Raw genomic sequence first — 17630 nt, forward strand, 5'->3', positions numbered from 1 at the left:
TTTTAATGTTTTTAAAATTGTCCCTGTCTATTGTTGTTTTTAGTGGATTAAGTTAATAAAATATATTGAATTATTTTTAACAAACATTACCTTTGTGTTCCCTTATTATACCTTTTCGTTGGTTTTATTCGAGAATCATAAAGAGGCCTGTAAGTCAGTGCTATTAGGTGGTGTCTGTCTCATACACTCCCTGACAGCTACATGAACTATAGCACAGAACAAGGCAAAAGGGAGGAGTAGGATGGTCGTGTACAAAGAAGCCATGACTTTAGAGCAGGTGTAAGGTTGGAGTAATACGGGTATTTTTGTATGTATTTTCATTAGCAATAATTAAGGTGCAAAGAGAAATAAAAGGAGGAAAAGTGAAATATTGGCTTATACACATACAGTTGAAACCAGAAATTTACATACACTATATAAAAAGACACGTATACATGTTTTTCTCAATATCTGATGTAGCATCGGCGTCTCTGCCCCCTGACAGGCAGAGACGCTGTCCCCCTTACCGCCGCGCTCCAGCCCCGGCGTCTTCCTGCTCTCCTGCTGCCGGCGCGCACAGCTTCCTGGGCACTGTGCTTAGGGCACGCGCGCGCTCCCCCTCTTAAAGGGGCCACACGCGCCATCCTAAGTAGTCCCCGGCCAATGGCCGGAGGACCTCTCATATAAAAGACACCTCCTCCAAAATGGAGGGGCCCGTGCAAGGTTGTTGCTCTGTGTACCAAACTCCGCTTCAGCCCTCAGGTCCCGCTACCAGTCCTGCCCGTCAGTCTGACTACCAGTCCAGTCCGCCAGCCTGACTACCAGTCCAGCCCGACAGTCTGCTTGCTGCCCAGTCCGCCAGTCTGTCTATGGGCTTGGCCTGTCCGCCTATCCGGAGCTTCTACCTACCACCTATCTGTCTCCGCCAGCCAGTATACTCTCCAGCCCGACGGTCTGCCTACGGTACAACCCGCCAGTCTGTCTATGGGCTAGGCCAAATCTGCCTACCCCGAGAACTTACCTGTAACCTGCCTGTTACCTGCCGTGTTTAACAGCCTACCTACCTGGAGGCTCCTGCCTGTTACCTGCCAGCTACCCGTGGTGTCTGCCAGTCCGTCTAGTCGGATCACCCGTCAGCCTGCCTGCCGTGCTCATCTGCTGTACCGGTCAGTCCCTGCCATCTGACCCGTGGGAGTCACCTGCTCTCATACAAGGTCGGTCCCAGAGTGACACCTGGTCCCTCTGCTCGGTCCCTCCCTGGTTCACGGAGTCGATTGAGCCGCCGTGAAACCTTGGTCGGTCCGAGTTGATACTTAGTTACGCCCCTCTGGCCCCTCCTTGCATCGTAGCACAGAGGTTCCACCACCTGGATCCGTAACAGTTTGCACGGGCCATGGAACCCGGTGGCCCCCAGGCTCCTTCGCTTGCTGACGTGTACCAGGAGGTTTCTCGTCAGAGATCCCAACAGGAAACCATCCTGACCTACCTGCGAAATGTCAACTCCCGCCTGGACACGCTGTCCATCCCACCTGTGTCCGACTCGAGCCGAGCGGCACCTGCTCCGGCGGCGCCTCAGCCTACCAGTGCCATGGCAACCAGCTCTGGACCACGGCTCTCTGCTCCTCCTCGTTTTGGGGGTGACTCTGTCTTATGTCGGGGTTTTCTGAACCAGTGCATTCTGCACTTTGAACTCCTGGAACATCAGTTTCCCTCCGACCGGGCCAAGGTGGCGTTCATCATGTCTCACCTCACCGGGGAAGCATTGGCATGGCTAAACCCTCTATGGGAGAGAGGGGATCCCCTGGTGTCCGACCTTCCGGCTTTCCTCACTGCCTTCCGGAAAGTCTTCGATGAGCCCGGATGAAGGACTTCTACTGCCTCCTCACTGCTCCGTCTCAGCCAAGGGAGTCTCACCGTGGGCCAGTATGCCATACAGTTCCGTACTCTCGCCTCTGAGCTTGCCTGGAACGAGGCCCTGGCGTCCACCTTCTGAGAGGGTCTTTCCGGACGGATCAAGGACGAATAAGCCGGCCGGGACATTCCTACCACCCAGGATGACCTGGTGTCACTAGCTACCCGGATTGATATCCGTTTCTTGGAACGAGCTAAAGAGACTACCCGGTAGAGAAGATTTCCCCGTCTTGCTCCTGTTTTCCAGAAACCTGCCTCCCAACCGGCAACTCCCCGCGCACGCTCGCTCGAACCCATGCAGATTGACAAGACCAAGATGGTCAAGTCTTGCCAAGAGACACGCCGAGCCGAGGGGAGCTGTTTCTACTATGGTAGTAAGGAGTAACTGATCCGCTCCTGTCCGGTGAAGCCGGGAAACTCCAGGGTCTAGGACCGCTTGGAGGGGTCGTCCTAGACAAGAGTAAAACCTCTCCGTCATTGACTCTATCTGTTTGCATTTCCAGTGGCAAGACACGCGTCTTTGAGACAGCCGTCCTGGATTCTGGATCTGCCGGGAATCTCATCTCACAGGCGGTAGTGGAGCAGTATCAGATTCCTACTACACGTCTGGCTGAACCGTTGTCGGTCACCTCTGTGGACGGGAGACTTCTTCCAGTAAACATCCTGCTCGTCACAGAGCCTGTAACCCTTCAGGTGGGAATGCTGCACTCGGAGAAGATCTCCTTTCACGTGCTGTCCAGTCTCTCTCACGCTCTTCTCCTTGGTCTGCCCTGGCTTCAGAAACATGGGCTCGTCCTGAATTGGAGATTCGGTGAAGTGCTTCGTTGGGGTCAGAAATGCCATGAGTCCTGCTTTGTTCCTCCGTCTAACCCCGGCTAATCTACCTGGTCTACCGGCACCTTACTGGTCCTATGCAGACGTCTTCGACAAGAAGGAAGCAGAGACACTGCCACCTCATAGACCATATGATTGCCCTATCGACCTGGTACCCGGTGCCTCTCCACCCCGTGGGCGTATCTACCCTTTGTCGCTGGCCGAAACTCGGGCCATGTCGGAGTACATCGAAGAAAATCTTGCTAGAGGATTCATCTAGAAATCTACCTACCCGGCTGGAGTAGGATTTTTCTTCGTAAAGAAAAACGATGGATCACTGCGTCATTGTATCGATTATAGGGGACTCAACCAGATTACCATCAAAAATAAGTACCCCCTGCCGCTCATCTCTGAACTGTTCGACCACCTTAAAGGCACGAAGATCTTCACCAACCTCGATCTTCGCGGGGCGTACAACTTCGTTCGGATCCGCCAGGGAGACGAGTGGAAGACGGCATTCAATACCCGGGACGGCCACTACGAATACTGTGTGATGCCCTTCGGTCTCTGTAACGCTCCAGCCATCTTCCAAGAGCTAGTTAATGACATCTTCCGTGATCTCTTATACTCATGCGTGGTGGTATACCTGGACGACATCTTGGTCTTCTCTCCAGACCTACTCACACACCGGAGGGATGTTTGTCAGGTTCTGCTTAGGCTCAGGCAGAACCACTTACATGCAAAATTTGAGAAATGCCTCTTCGAGCAAACCTCTCTTCAGGTCCTGGGTTATATTATCTCTAAGACTGGTCTACGGATGGACCCCGAGAAGGTCTCTGCCGTCTTGAAGTGGCCCCGACCGGAGGGGTTGAAGGCGATTCAGCGATTCCTGGGCTTCGTTAACTATTACCGCCTCTTCATCCCACATTTCTCTTCCCGGACTGCTCCCATGTCTGCGCTCACCCGTAAGGGAGCAAATCCTAAGGAATGGACGTCCGAAGCGGAGGAGGCCTTCCTCTCCTTCAAACAAGCCTTCTCTTCTGCCCTAGTGCTGCACTGTCCGGATTGCAACAAACAGCTCTTTCTGGAGGTTGATGCTTCCTCTTCCGGAGCCGGAGCGGTGCTCACCCAGAAGTCTCTGTCCGGGAGAATGGTAACCTGCGGCTTCTTCTCCAAGCTCTTCTCTTGGTCCGAGCGCAACTACTCCATAGGAGACCAAGTACTGCTGGCCATCAAATTGGCGCTGAAGGAGTGGCGTTACCTGCTAGAGGGGGCTCTGCACCCGGAGGTCATCTACACGGACCACAAAAACCTGGTATATCTACAAAATGCCCAAAAGACTAAATCCGCGTCAGGCCCGGTGGTCTTTGTTCTTCGCCTGTTTCAACTTCACTCTACATTATCGCCCTGTGGACAAGAACATTAAAGCCGACGCTTTGTCCCCATCCTTCCTGTCCTCCGACCAAGAGGAGGAGCATATGCATATCATCGATCCCTCCAAAGAGATGAATGTGGCTCCGTTGGACCTGTCTCGTCTCCCACCAGGTAAGACATTTGTAGCGGTTCCAGGTCGTAAGAAGGTTCTTCACTGGGGTCATTCATCTAAACTAACCAGCCACTTTGGCCAGAGGAAGACCTTCCTGCTCATTACCCGGCATTACTGGCGGCCTTCCCTACGCAAGGATGTTGTAGACTTCGTCACGGCCTGTTCATCCAGTGCCCCCCAACAAGGTTCCCAGACATCTTCCAGCCGGCCGTCTCCTGCCTCTGCCTGTACCTGCTGCCCCGTGGCAACACATTGCTATGGACTTTACTACTGATCTCCCTGTTTCTGCTGGTTGTACTGTCATTTGGGTGGTCGCTGACTGCTTCTCTAAAATGGCCCACTTTATCCCTCTGCCTAGTCTCCCGTCTGCATCTGTGCTGGCTAAGGAATTCATCCATCACATCTTTCGTCTCCACGACCTACCCCTCCACATTGTGTCTGATCGAGGGGTCCAGTTCACTACGCACTTCTGGAGAGCTACGTGTAAGCTGCTGGATGCCTCCCTGGATTTCTCCTCCGCTTATCATCCTCATCCTGCCGCGGAGTCTCTGGTCAGCGAATTTTCCACCATCTGGAAGGACACTAGATCTGTACTTCTTCAATCCTCCGAGCGGATGAAGAAACATGCCGATAAGAGACGTCTGGATCCGCCTCAATTCCGCTCGGGAGACAGGGTCTGGCTCTCCTCCAAACATGTTCGTCTCAAAATACTCTCCTATAAGTTGGGTCCACGGTTCATCGGCCCATTTGAAGTCCTCAAGCAAATCAATCCAGTGGCCTACAAGTTAAAACTCCCGGCCTCCTTACGGATTCCCAACTCCTTCCACGTATCTCTCCTCAAACCTGTTGTTCTTAATTCTTTTTCTGACGATCCAGGTACCACCCCTGCTCCGGTTTCCGCTGAGGACGTCTATGAGGTAGAGAACATTCTGGCCACCAAAAGGGTAAGAGGAAAAACCTTTTTTCTGGTGGATTGGAAGGGGTTTGGCCAAGGCAGAACATCCACACCCCGCTTCTTCTTAAAAAATTTCTTACAGGCCTAAAAGAGAGGGGGCGTAAAGGGGGGGGTACTGTAGCATCGGCGTCTCTGCCTCCTGACAGGCAGAGACGCTGTCCCCCTTACCGTCGCGCTCCAGCCCTGGCATCTTTCTGTTCTCGTGCTGCCGGCGCGCACAGATTTCCAGTCACTGTACTTAGGGCGCGCGCTCCCCCCCTCTTAAAGGGGCCGCGCGCGCAGTCCTAAGGAGTCCACGGCCAATGGCCGGAGGACCTCTCATATAAAAGGCACCTCCTCCAAAATGGAGGTGCCCATGCAAGGTTGTTGCTCTGTGTACCAAACTCCGCTTCTGCCCTCAGGTCACGCTACCAGTCCAGTCCGCCGGCCTGACTACCAGTCCAGTCCGCCAGCCTGACTACCAGTCCAGCCCGCCAGCCTGACTACCAGTCCAGTCCACCAGTCTCCTTGCTGCCCAGTCCGCCAGTCTGTCTATGGGCTTGGCCTGTCCGCCTATCTGGAGATTCTACCTGCTACCTGTCTCTGCCAGCCAGTATACTCTCCAGCCCGACGGTCTGCCTACGTTCCAACCCGCCAGTCTGTCTATGGGCTAGGCCAAATCTGCCTACCCGGAGAACTTACCTGTAACCTGCCTGTTACCTGCCGTGTTTACCAGCCAACCTACCTGGAGGCTCCTGCCTGTTACCTGCCAGCTACCTGTGGTGTCTGCCAGTCCGTCTACCCGGATCACCCGTCAGCCTGCCTGCCGTGCTCATCTGCTGTACCGGTCAGTCCCTGCCATCTGACCCGTGGGAGTCACCTGCTCTCATACAAGGTCGGTCCCAGAGTGACACCTGGTCCCTCTGCTCGAGCCCTCCCTGGTTCACGGAGTCGATTGAGCTGCCGTGCGACCTTGGTCGGTTCGAGTTGATACTTAGTTACGCCTCTCTGGCCCCTCCTTGCACCGTAGCACAGAGGTTCCACCACCCGGATCCGTAACATCTGACATGAAATCAAAATAAACCTTTCTTGTTTTAGGTCAATTAGGATTACCATCATTTTTCATATTTGTCAAATGTCAGAATAATGAGAGACAGAGAATGTTTTAAGGCATTTTTATTACTTGCTACAAAGTCAAAAGTTTACATACACTAGGCCTCAATCCCCCGATGACGCCAGTATAGCTGGTGAAACATGTTGGGGAGGCTTACGGTTGTTGTTTTAAATGCGTCAGTCAGTAAAATATGGTGATACATATATAGGATAGTGTACGTAGCGGCCGCACCGAACAATCCTAACACCACAGTATAAAGTGCTATTGGGACAAGTAATGAAATGATGGAATAATGTGATAGGATAAAAGAGGCGATATAGGTTGGTTGTACCAATATATGAATGGATTCACGCCAATTTTAATTTTATTTTGTTCTTTAATAATCAATGAAAAGTTACATTTTAAAAGGTCTTTAGTTAGGGATGATTTGCCTTTGGCAATTTGCAATCAAACCCACCTCCGTCACAGTGACATCCGTGAGAATTAGTGTGTTAGAAGAAGAAAATAGATTTTAAGCGATTTTCCAGGGTCAACATGAATTTTTGCAGTCACTGTGTCAGGATATGCCTATTTCCATCTCAAGTAGGCGACAATTTGTCATTGGAATTTACATTGTGCTTAAAAGTGCACCCTTGGTTTACAGCTATGGTGATGATGATAAACCACAACAATGAGGCCAGGTGATAGTGATATCTCCATGGTTGGGCATGTCTGTTTCTAACAGGCAGCACTTATCTTTTCCACATGCAGTCGCTCACAATTTCTCTGCGTGGCACAAATCATGGATTTCGTGGTGCAACTTTTTTTTTATTTTTTTTTTAACTCCTTGGCATCACAGCCAGTTTTCAACTTTATGACTGAATATTTTGTCTTTTTTTACTTTCCTGTTATCACGTTCTAGGAGCTTTAACTATTTTAAGTGACAGTCACATGAAGGCCCCTTTTTCAAGATGAGTTGTTTGTATCAGTGGCATAATTTTTGTGTAAGAATAACTTATTAACACACTTTATATTAACTCTAAGATGCAGAATATTTTGTTATGCCAATTTTCTGATATTTATTTAAAGGAAACTTACCAACAACTCAAATAACTAAAACACGTCTAAACACTATTGTGAATTAAAATAAACAGTTACATAAATTGTGATGCAAAATCTGGTTCTCATTCAGTGACAACGCTTTTTTGCTTGTCTCTTGTACTCCTGCATCAGATCATCTCTTACAATTGTCCAACAGTAATCTGCAAGCATTGATGGATTCTACTTTCCTTGATACCTTTTCTCCATAGTCGCAAAATCTTTCACCGTGCTCGTCGCTCACTGCTACGCAGTTTGGCGGAAAAGAGTCTAGATATGAATGTGAGAAATTAATCTTTAAGGACATGTTTGGAGGAGATTTTCCACCAACAATTCATAGTTGTCTATTCTTGAGTTTCCCAAAAATCAGTTACCAAAAATGTGAATGCTACCCATGCAGCCTTTTCCTTGCCCTGCGACACATGGAAAAACTCCTCATCTTGAAGAAGCTTACGAATCTGAGGTCCAGTAAAGACTACTTCCTTTATATTTGCTTCACTCAACCCTGGAAATTCATCAATGAGATACTTGAATGATTTTGCATTTTTATCTATTGTCTTTACAAAGTTCTTCATTAGGCCCAACTTCATATACAATGGTGGTAACAAAATCTTATGTGGGTCAACAAGTGCTGGATTCAGGACATTTTTATTCTTTCCAGGCTGATGTGAGTGTCGGAGAGGTCAGTCTCTTTTACTGTAGGGATATTCTCTTGCATGACTATTCCACTCATACAGAAAGTAGCAGTATTATTATTTATTATTATAGCGCCATTAATTCCATGGCGCTTTACATGTGAAAAAGGGGTATACGTAGCAGTAGTTTGAACAAAAACAAGTCACCGACTGGTACAAGAGGAGAGAGGACCCTGCCCGCGAGGGCTCACAATCTAGAAGGGGGGGTGAGTACTTTGTGTATCCACCCTGGAGACCAAGTAAGAGGGCAACCAACTTTAAGTCACCACAGAGAGGACACAAATGTTGGTCACAGTTTAGGCACATCAACAGCTTTTTCATGTTGTCAAAGGTTTCATTCATGTGGACTGCATAACCATCTGGAACTGAAAGTAATGCATTGCCATTATGCAGCAAGACAGCCTTTAGGCTTGTTTTGAACGAATCGATGAAGAGCCACCACTCCTTTGGACTATAACTTATCTTCAGAGCTTCCATTAAACTGTTGTTACATGCCATGAAGAAGTATTGGACAAGATATTTATCACTATTGCGGAACAAAGAAATCTGTACATTGGTTGCTAAGAGATTCCACTGCTGTAGCCTGGAACCTAAGAGATGAGCCTTACTCTTGGCAGATCCAAATCTCTAACAAGATCATTCAGTTCACTTTGTTTTATAAGGTGTGGTTCAGTCGAGGTTGCTGACAAAGTCTGGGCCATGAGAGGAAAATGCTTCCTGACAATAAGCGCCCTCTTCTTACTCACTTGACTCAACTGAAAATGTTTCTGGTCCTTTTGGAACCAGCAGTTCTTCTGTATGTGGTACTGGGCGTATTGCAGATGGAATGTTTGGATACTGTGAAGTTCATTTCTTCCTTTCGGGGGGGCACCATGCAGAAAAAGCAATTGGTAGTGTGACCGGTCAGCTCTCTCCAGATTATTGGGACTGCAAAAGGCATAGATTGCCTCTTCCCATGCAACCACTGGGTAAGATGTGATGCACATATATTGCAGCATATAAGTGAAGGCCAACTCTTGTCCCGATCTCCTATTCTGCAGGAAAAATATAGGTTGTAGACTTTCCTTATCATGGTAGTCAAGTTTCGCCTTTGAGACGCAAAAGTGACTTCTCCGCATATGTAGCAAAAGCTATCCGCTTTGCTAATGCAAGAACGAGGTATATCTGACAAAACATATTGAGAGATGTAAATGTTTTTGCGTGGCTTGCCTCCGAGTTCTCCAGCTTGCTCCCGTACTCCAAAGGACATGCTGGTAGTAAATTTAGATTGTGCGCCCCAATGGGGACAATGCCAACAATGTCTGTAAAGTGCAGTGGAATTAATGGCACTATACAAGTAAAATAATAAAAAATAAATATGCTAAGAAATTGTAAAACTGTATACCTTACACAGAGAGCATTTATAAAAGTAGGTGATGCAACTGTAATTAGAATTACATCATCAGAGCTGACTTGGTGTTTTTTTTTGGTCACCCTAAGATGATCGAATACTGAAGGCTCAATAGACTAAATAGAAAAAGTAATGAACTAGCTACTAACAATGCAATAATGATGATGAAATAATAAAGACGCAATTTTCTATAAACCTGCATGAAAGGTGTGAAAATTAATTACAACCAGGGATGTGGAGTCGGTAAGCCAAACCTCCGACTCCTCAATTTCCATGACACCGACTCCGACTCCCTCATACATGGCTCATGTTTAAGTGATAAATTTACTGTAGCACAGATTCATCTCAGCTAAAAGTCTAGACCCTTAGATCAGGAATAGGACAAACATTTATAGGACATTTCATAACTTTCCCAAATTCTTATGAAAAAATATTCCCCCCAAACTGCATTGAATTACTGAAACCAATTTTAGGAGAAAGAGCATTTCAGGAGTATAACGATCTAAATAAGAAATGTAAAAAAGAAATCAAGCTAGCAAAATTATCTACAGAGAAACAAAATTGCCAGCGACATTAAAATAAATGCCAACATTTTTTATAAATACATCAATGCCAAAAAGAAAAAAACAGATGGTATCGGCCCCTTAAAAGACAATAATATCAAGATAATTATAGAGGACAAAGAAAAGGCTGAGATATTAAACAGGCACTTTTTTGGGGATGGGATTGAGAGTAAAGTGTCAGTCTTTGCTGATGACACCAAACTATGTTGGATATTAAAATCTGATCTTCATTAGTGTTGAGCCACCCCCGTAGTGTTCGGCTTCGGTTCGTCGAACATCGGCATGTTCGCCGAACGGTTCGTCGAACACCGTTAAAACCAATGGCAGGCAAACAAAAACACAAAGAAACACATAGAAAATACCTTCAAAGGTGTCCAAAAGCTGACAAACTGCTCAGAAGACACAACTAACACATGGAAAAGTGACAAGTACATATAGTCATGCGAAAAGAAAAGAGGTGGAGGAGTAAAATGAGGAGGAGACACAGATATAGGCATGTCATGCCCTTCTAAAATCAAGAAAGGTTGGAGTAAAAATCTAAAATCAGCCTACCAGACGTCGTGACAAGAAAATTAAAAAAAGAAATATCTTTAGATAGAATGGCGGTTCCATTCAGAACACTTTCCTTACAAGACGTAGTGGTATCCCCGTTGGGAGTCATGCCAAAAACGTAACCCAATACATTCGGACTAATCCACCATTTGTCATATCCAAGGGGCAGGTCAGTAAACGACAACATCGACGCAGAACCAAGTACAGTAGTACAGTATATACTGTACCTCCTTTGACAAGGTAATCAGGCGGGTCAAGAAGTTGGGAAGGGGCACCCTAATGGCCAAAACAGATATTGAGGGGGTGTTCCGGTTACTTACTACCTATGCCTCCGAATAGTCTTCGCCTATTGGGCTGCTTCTGGGAAGGATCATACTATATAGATCGCTGTTTGCCCATGGGGTGCTCCATATACTGCTCACTATTTCAGGCGTTTAGTCGTTTCCTCGAATGGGTCGTCATGGACGTTTCTAAGGGAGCACATATTATCCATTACCTCGATGACTTCTTATGCCTGGGCCCAAAAGATTCGCCACAGTGTGAATACACGCGGTAGTCCACCTGTGAAAAGGAGAGAGCTGGAGGGAGAGCGGACACCACAGAGCCGAGGGGTTAGATGGATAACGGAAGAAGGAAAGAGGGCGTGGGAGGTAAGGGAGTACGGTGGAAGGCCGACCTGAGCTCCCCCACGTTCCTGCTGGGCGGGGAACAGCCCTGGGAAGAAAAGCAGCTTGCGCATCCCTTTGAGGTTACGGGCGCGAGCGGGCAGAGGGACTACGCTGGAGTGCGAAGCCGACACGGCCAGGCTGTTTCCTGCCCATGTGACCTCCGTGTCGCCGGGTTTGTGCCAGAGCCGTGGTGGACCCTGACGGCCAGCCCCCCTCTCCCAATACTGGTGCCTGTCCGCTGGTGGGTAGAGACCCCCCGCGGTGGAGGCAGGTCTAAGCTCTGTAATTTAAATTGACTCTGTAATTTGAATGAGTACACTTTAAATCCTTTTACAAGGATCTATTGGATGGCAAGTCTGCTGCCAGCAGCCATGGTAGCAGGGAGAGGCGGAGCCTGCCGTGTGCTGCTGTGTTTGGGGTGTGGAGAGAGCTCCTGGGAAGGGAGGTTTGTTTTTCCATCTGGGACTTTTTGTCTGCCCCCTTCCCAGGAAAGCAGGCTTGCTCTTGGATTGGCCTCCGGGGCTGGGCCCCTGGCTCCTGCCCCCCGGTCCAAGCCGGCAGGGGGCGGGAGGAATACCATCCCGGCTACCATCCCGACCGGGACCAGGTCCGGAAAAGGCAAGGGGTCGAGCATGAAGACCAGAGGGACCCCCGAGGCCACAGCCGCGGCGGCTCCTCCCCCCGGAGGTAGGTCGAGTACGAGCAGGGGTGCTGCAGCGGTGCCCCTTGATTGGGGCACCAAGGTGGCGAAGGAGTCCACGGTCAGCTATGGCTCCCGCATCCATGCGCACCACTGCGAGTATGAGGACGCCTCTAGAAAGCTAAAATCCCTCTGGGGGGAGTTGAGGGTAGCTCAGGAGAGGTCCGAAAGGGCCTCTAGCAGCAAAAAGCCTGAGCTATCCGCCGTGGTCAGGAAGATCAAGGAAATCATTCAGGAGGTGAAGAGCCGGCGGTGTACCATTCTGGCCGGCAGCGGGCCATTCCGGGAAAAACTTGAGAATGATGACCGGTTTAGAGCAATGGCCGGTGGATCTCTGGAGGGGTCACGGAGCTCCAGCCAGGTGGCGGTGGTGGAGGATGAGGAGGAGGAAGAGGACTGTGAGGAGGAGGTCACGCCCTACCCGCCATCTGGTGGCCAGGCATCGCATAGCGGGATAGCCCCTGAGCAGATGGATCTCCCGTCTGATTCTGGTCCTTCAAAGGGCAGCGGGAGCGAAGGGGAGGATGAGGAGGGCGGTAGTAGCAGCAGTCATGAAGCCTCGTCATGAAGCAGATCAGGCAGATCGAGTCCCCGGTACGTTTTAACCAGCTGATGTTCGGGGACGAGATCTGCGAGGACGAGGCAACCGGGAGGGGGACGAAGAGGAAGAAAGTAAAGAAAAAGCAAAAAACATCTGTGGCACATAAGTTTGTGTATGTCCCCCTCTCTGGGGCCGCCCGGTCCCGTTGTGCGGCACCCGCTACCCACCCCGGCTCGGGCTCTGTTGTGGGTCCGCAGCGAGGGAGCGGGGAGAATGTAGGCCATGGCACGCAGAGCGCCACCTCTGTTTGTAGTAATGAAGGTGGTGTGTCGGATGTGTCTGACATGAAGCATGGCACGGAGGGCGGCCCGGCGGCGGGCAAAACCTGTGGTGGTGCTCGGGCTGGGTCCCATGTGAGGGAGGGGACTGGCCTGGCACCTGGTGTGCCTGCTGGCGTGCGGGGGGCAGCGAGCGTAACTGCCGCTGCCACCTGCACTGCTGGCGGCACACCAGCAGCCGGGGCCGCATCTCCGGCGGCGTGTGCTGGGAAGGTGTCTGGGCCCCCAACTCACAGATCCGTTAAAAAAACTGGATCACCTTTGGGAACCCAGGCACCCGGTAAGGCATCTGGCAAGGCAAAAGGTGCGGGGCCGGTGACGCAGGCAGAGCAGGCTCATAAAAAGAAGGTGGTGGGGCCTGCTCCCCTGGCGGGGTCCGTGGCAAATTCGGGGCCCCGTAATGGGTCGGCGCCGGTGGACGCCGAAAGGGAGTGGCCTAGCCTAGGGCCGGCCGCCGGAGTTGCTGTGGCCAAGCTCTTTGTGGCCAAGGGAGTGATGGTGGGGGGGTGCTGTGCCTCCGGGAACTGGTGCCGCTGGACCGGGGACCCCTGAGAGTAAACCCAGCTCCGGGTCGGCTTTGGGGGTCCCGTCGCGGCCGTTTTTTGGGGGCGTGGCCTCCCCCGCCCATGTAGGAGTGGCCTCAGAGGGCCGCACTGTGCTGCCAGGTGCAGGGGGCGTGACTTTGCGGGCGGGGCCCGCCCATGAAGGAAAAGCTCAAGAGAGCTGTGCTGCCGGGCGCTGGGGGCGTGGCTTCCCGTCCAGGTCCGCCCATGTGGGCGTGGCCACGCCCGGGGCGGTGCTTAGCGACAGCCGCTCCGGGAGCCATACGGACCACAGCTGCGGTCAGCACCAATGTGGGGGCTGCTGCTGGTGCCTGTGTGTCGGGGTCCCCTGTGTCTGGGGGCTTACCTGGGGCAGGGACTCCAGCAGTGCAGGTGTCCAGGAAAGCTGCAGCAGGGCTGGAAGGTGCAGGGGGAGGAGCTACGCCTGGCTCTCTTCCTGCCAGTAAAGCAGCAAGCTCCAGGAATACTGAGAGCAGTGGTGCTGCACTGCTTAAGGCATGCAGTGTGGTCCTTAAAGGGCCAACAGCACACTGTGTACAGAACCCCCCCGGCAGGGAAGACGCCACGTGCAGGTGGCAATACCAACAACACTGGTAACGTGGAAGGTGGAAATAAAGCAGTGCATAGTAAGTGTGCCCAGAAAACAAAACACATCGACCCCAGTGTGCATTGTAGTGGGAGCGGCGCGAGTGGGGTGATTGTGTATGCAAATGGGGATAGTGTGGGTATGGACGTGCTGGTGGCTGAGGATGCAAATGGGGGTGTGTCTACGGTAGGGTGTGTGAATGGTGTGTCTGTTGGTAGCGGGGAGCACGGGGATGGGACTGGTCCATCTGCCCCCCCCACCGGCCGCAGGCCCCCCGGAGTTTTGCGGGGGTAGTGGCCGGGGCCTCGGGGTCCTCTCGGGGGGGTTTCCTCGCCTCTGGACCTCAGGGACGGTGATTTGCGATGCCGTTTTCTGGAGGCCCTCAAGAAGGGAGAACGGACGATCACGGTAGAGGGAAGAGAGGTGGACCTGGCCTTTTGGCTGGACAGGCACGGCCAGGCCGCCTTCCAATATAAAAGGGAGGGGGAAACAGTGTGGTCCCTCCCGACAGCTGGGCAGGGGGTGGACAGGAGGAATGTGGTCCATCTTCGGTGGAGGGGCAGTGAAGCGTGCCCGCCTAGAGCGAAGGATGTGGAGCTCCTCCTGAAGATGGACTTCAGGGCGATTGACATCTTTCCCCTGATCCATCCTTTTGGTACCTCCATCTTTGACATCAGTTTTGTTCGGCCAGAGGGCTTAGAGCTTTTCTGGTCGAAATTTGAACTGGTGAAGGGGGAGCCCGGCTGGCGAGACTTTGCCGTACAGGCGGTGTCTCACCAAAATGGCGTAAAGAGGGTGACCGTTCTAACAAATAACGAGTCACTCTCTGGGATTGATATTATGACGTGGCTTTCTCGCTATGGGGAAGTCACGGAGGTCCCAAAAAAGAAAAGGACGAGTTTGGCATTTGGTCAGGGGGCTGGACCTTCATGATGAAGTTGAAGGTTTCAGGTGGTACTGTCACCCACATCCCCTCCTCGGCATTCCTGGGGAGGGACAGGATCCTGATCTTCTACCAGAGGCAACCGAAGGTCTGCCACAGGTGCGGTGACCCCTGCCACTTCAGCGCGGGCTGCAAGGTGCAGAAATGTGCCTTGTGTGACGGAGTAGGTCATCTGGCCGCGGCCTGTGGTGACATTAGGTGTCACCTGTGTGGTGATCTAGGTCACCCATATAGCCGCTGCCCCCGTTCCTTTTCCAACACCATCTCTGGTCAGGCGGGGGAGAGCCGTGGGGGGGTCCCCAGTGGTTCATCCTCTGCTGGAACTGGAGGTGGGGGCGGGAGGGGAGCTGAGGGCTCAGTGAGGAAAGGCGAGGCGAATACATCTGCCCGCCAGTGGCAACAGGTAGGGTGCCGAAGGGACAGGGGGCAGGATAAGCCTCAGGCGACTGGGGTGATGACTGTCCCCTACCTTGAGGCTGCAGCCGGTGCCTCTGAGGCCCTGGGGGAGAAGGCGGTGAGCGAGGAGATCAGGAGGATGGAGAGGGAGGAGGCGGCTGCTTTCGATAACTCTACCCAGTATGAAAGTCTGGATGAGGAGGTGGTGGATCAGGTCGGGTGACAAAAGTACCAGTAGCCGGAGGAAAAAGAACAGGAAAAGGGTAAAAAAAATGTAAAGCCCCCCCCTGACCGCTACGGTGCCTACGGAAGGGCTTACCGGCTCCCCTTTGATCCCCCTCTCCAATCGGTTCCAAGCCCTCGATGACTCTGCTGTGTCGGAGGTCGGGGGTAAGGAGCCGGAGACAACATCTGAGGTGCCTTCAGAGGGCGGCTGGTGGGAGGACTGTCCCGGGGGCCAGAGGCGAGGAAACCTGTGCTGGGAATGAGGTGTACGATGCTGGAGGGGCGGGCATGGACACCTCGGTATCCCTAAAGAGGAGGGGTGACTCGGGCTCCTCCTCAGACAGCGAGAGGAAGAAGGGGAGTACGGTGAAAAAGAAGGCCATCTAACTCAATCACCCATGATGGCGGAACCTACCCCGTTGACTCTGGCATCGATTAATGTCGCCAGTATAAAGTCAGATGCGGCCTTTGATTTTTTCACCCGAGTTGAGGCTGATATTTTATTTTTGCAGGAGACCAGACTAACGGACATGGGGGCCATTTATAAAGCAAAGAGGAAGTGGAGGTGTGGGCCCTCATACTGGTCTCTTGCGGCCGAGCCGTATAGCGGGGTAGCGGTCCTTTTTAAGGCCGCTTCGGTGGAATGTAGACGGGTGTTTGAGGTAGAAATGGGGAGGTGCTTGGTTCTTGACATCTTCATGAGGGGACAGGAGGTCCGGCTCATTGATATCTACGGCCCGCAGTCTAAGGGGGACCGTAAATGTCTCTTCCTGAAGGTCAAGCCCTATCTTTTTACGAGCCGGCAGGTGGTCTTCGGTGGGAATTTTAACACTATAACTAGATCCCGTGATAGGGGAGGCCCCGGAGACTGGCTGGCTTATGATAGCATAGCCCTGAATAGCATAGCAAGTGAAGCTCGCCTGGTGGATGTCCACATCCGGCACACCCCAGGTCACGGGGGTTTCACCTTTCATAGGGGTAGCAGTAGGTCTAGGATAGATAGGTTTTTTTTAAAGGAGGAGGCCGTCTCTTCTGCAGTGTTCGCTGTTGAGGTGGAATTCTCCGACCACTGTTTTATTTTCTTTTCCTTGAATGTTACAGAGACCCCCCGGATGGGGAGAGGCCTATGGAAGCTGAATTCGTCCCTGTTGGAAGAAGCGGATGTAAGACAATCCTTTGAGGAATTTCTTCAGAGCCAGGTACCTCTCTTGGGTCTCTGTAGTACTAAGTCTGAGTGGTGGGAGATCTTCAAAAGAAGGGTTGCAAGGTTCTTCCGTCAGCTCTCGAGCCTCAGGGGCCTGAATAGGTACCGCCTGTATCGGGATCTGGGGAAGAAACTCGAGCAGCTCGTCTCGACTGGAGGGGACCGCGAGGAGATCTCCAGGGTGAAGACCTTGCTCAAGGGGTGCCAGTATGATAGCCACACATCCTTGGTTTTTGAGAGGGATTTCGGGAGGTACCGCTCGCCCGACCCTTACAGGAACTGCAGGATGTCAGTGAGTTGTAAGGTGGTAACAGGACTGATCGACAGTACGGGGTCCCTGAACAGATCCAAATCAGGGATCCTGGAGGTGGTCAAATCCTTCTACTCGCACCTCTTGGGGAGGAGGGAACCTGATCGGGATGAGATGTCGGCTTTCCTGGCTGAAACCATCCCTGAGCCAGGGGATGACCCCTCTCTTCATGTTTTGGCAGAAGCAATCAGGGAAGAGGAAGTTAGACGGGCGATTGATGGGCTTCGGCCCAAAAAGTCGCCTGGTCCGGATGGCTTAACATCCGAGTTTTCCAAGACCTTTAGGGACTCTTTGGTCCCCCTCTTGACTGAGGTGTTTAATGAGTGTCTCTCCTCGGACATCAGTTCAATGAGGAAGTCAGCCTTGATTATTCTGTCAAAGGGTAAAGACTCGTCCCGTATTGAGAATTGGCGTCCCATAGCGCTTCTCAATACGGACCGAAAGGTTCTGGCAAAGGTGCTTTTTAATCGGTTGGTGAAATTTGCACCCCGACTCCTTTCGGGGGCCCAGCACTGCTCTGTTCCAGGCCACAGTACATTTAGTGCTGTGCTCGGTGTCCGGGAGGCAGTGGAGCAGAGCAGG

General features: G+C 51.7%; 1 protein-coding gene across 2 annotated transcripts in view; it reads right to left on the reverse strand.

Annotated features, from left to right (window-relative positions):
* The window catches only part of LOC141270503 (uncharacterized), a 121724-nt gene that overhangs the window by 8250 nt on the left and 95844 nt on the right, over positions 1-17630 (reverse strand). The window lies entirely within an intron of this gene.

The sequence above is a fragment of the Phyllobates terribilis genome, unplaced genomic scaffold, assembly GCF_046119375.1.
Source record: "Phyllobates terribilis strain yellow unplaced genomic scaffold, ASM4611937v1 Scaffold_5__5_contigs__length_657084704, whole genome shotgun sequence".
Taxonomy (NCBI): Eukaryota; Metazoa; Chordata; class Amphibia; order Anura; family Dendrobatidae; genus Phyllobates; species Phyllobates terribilis.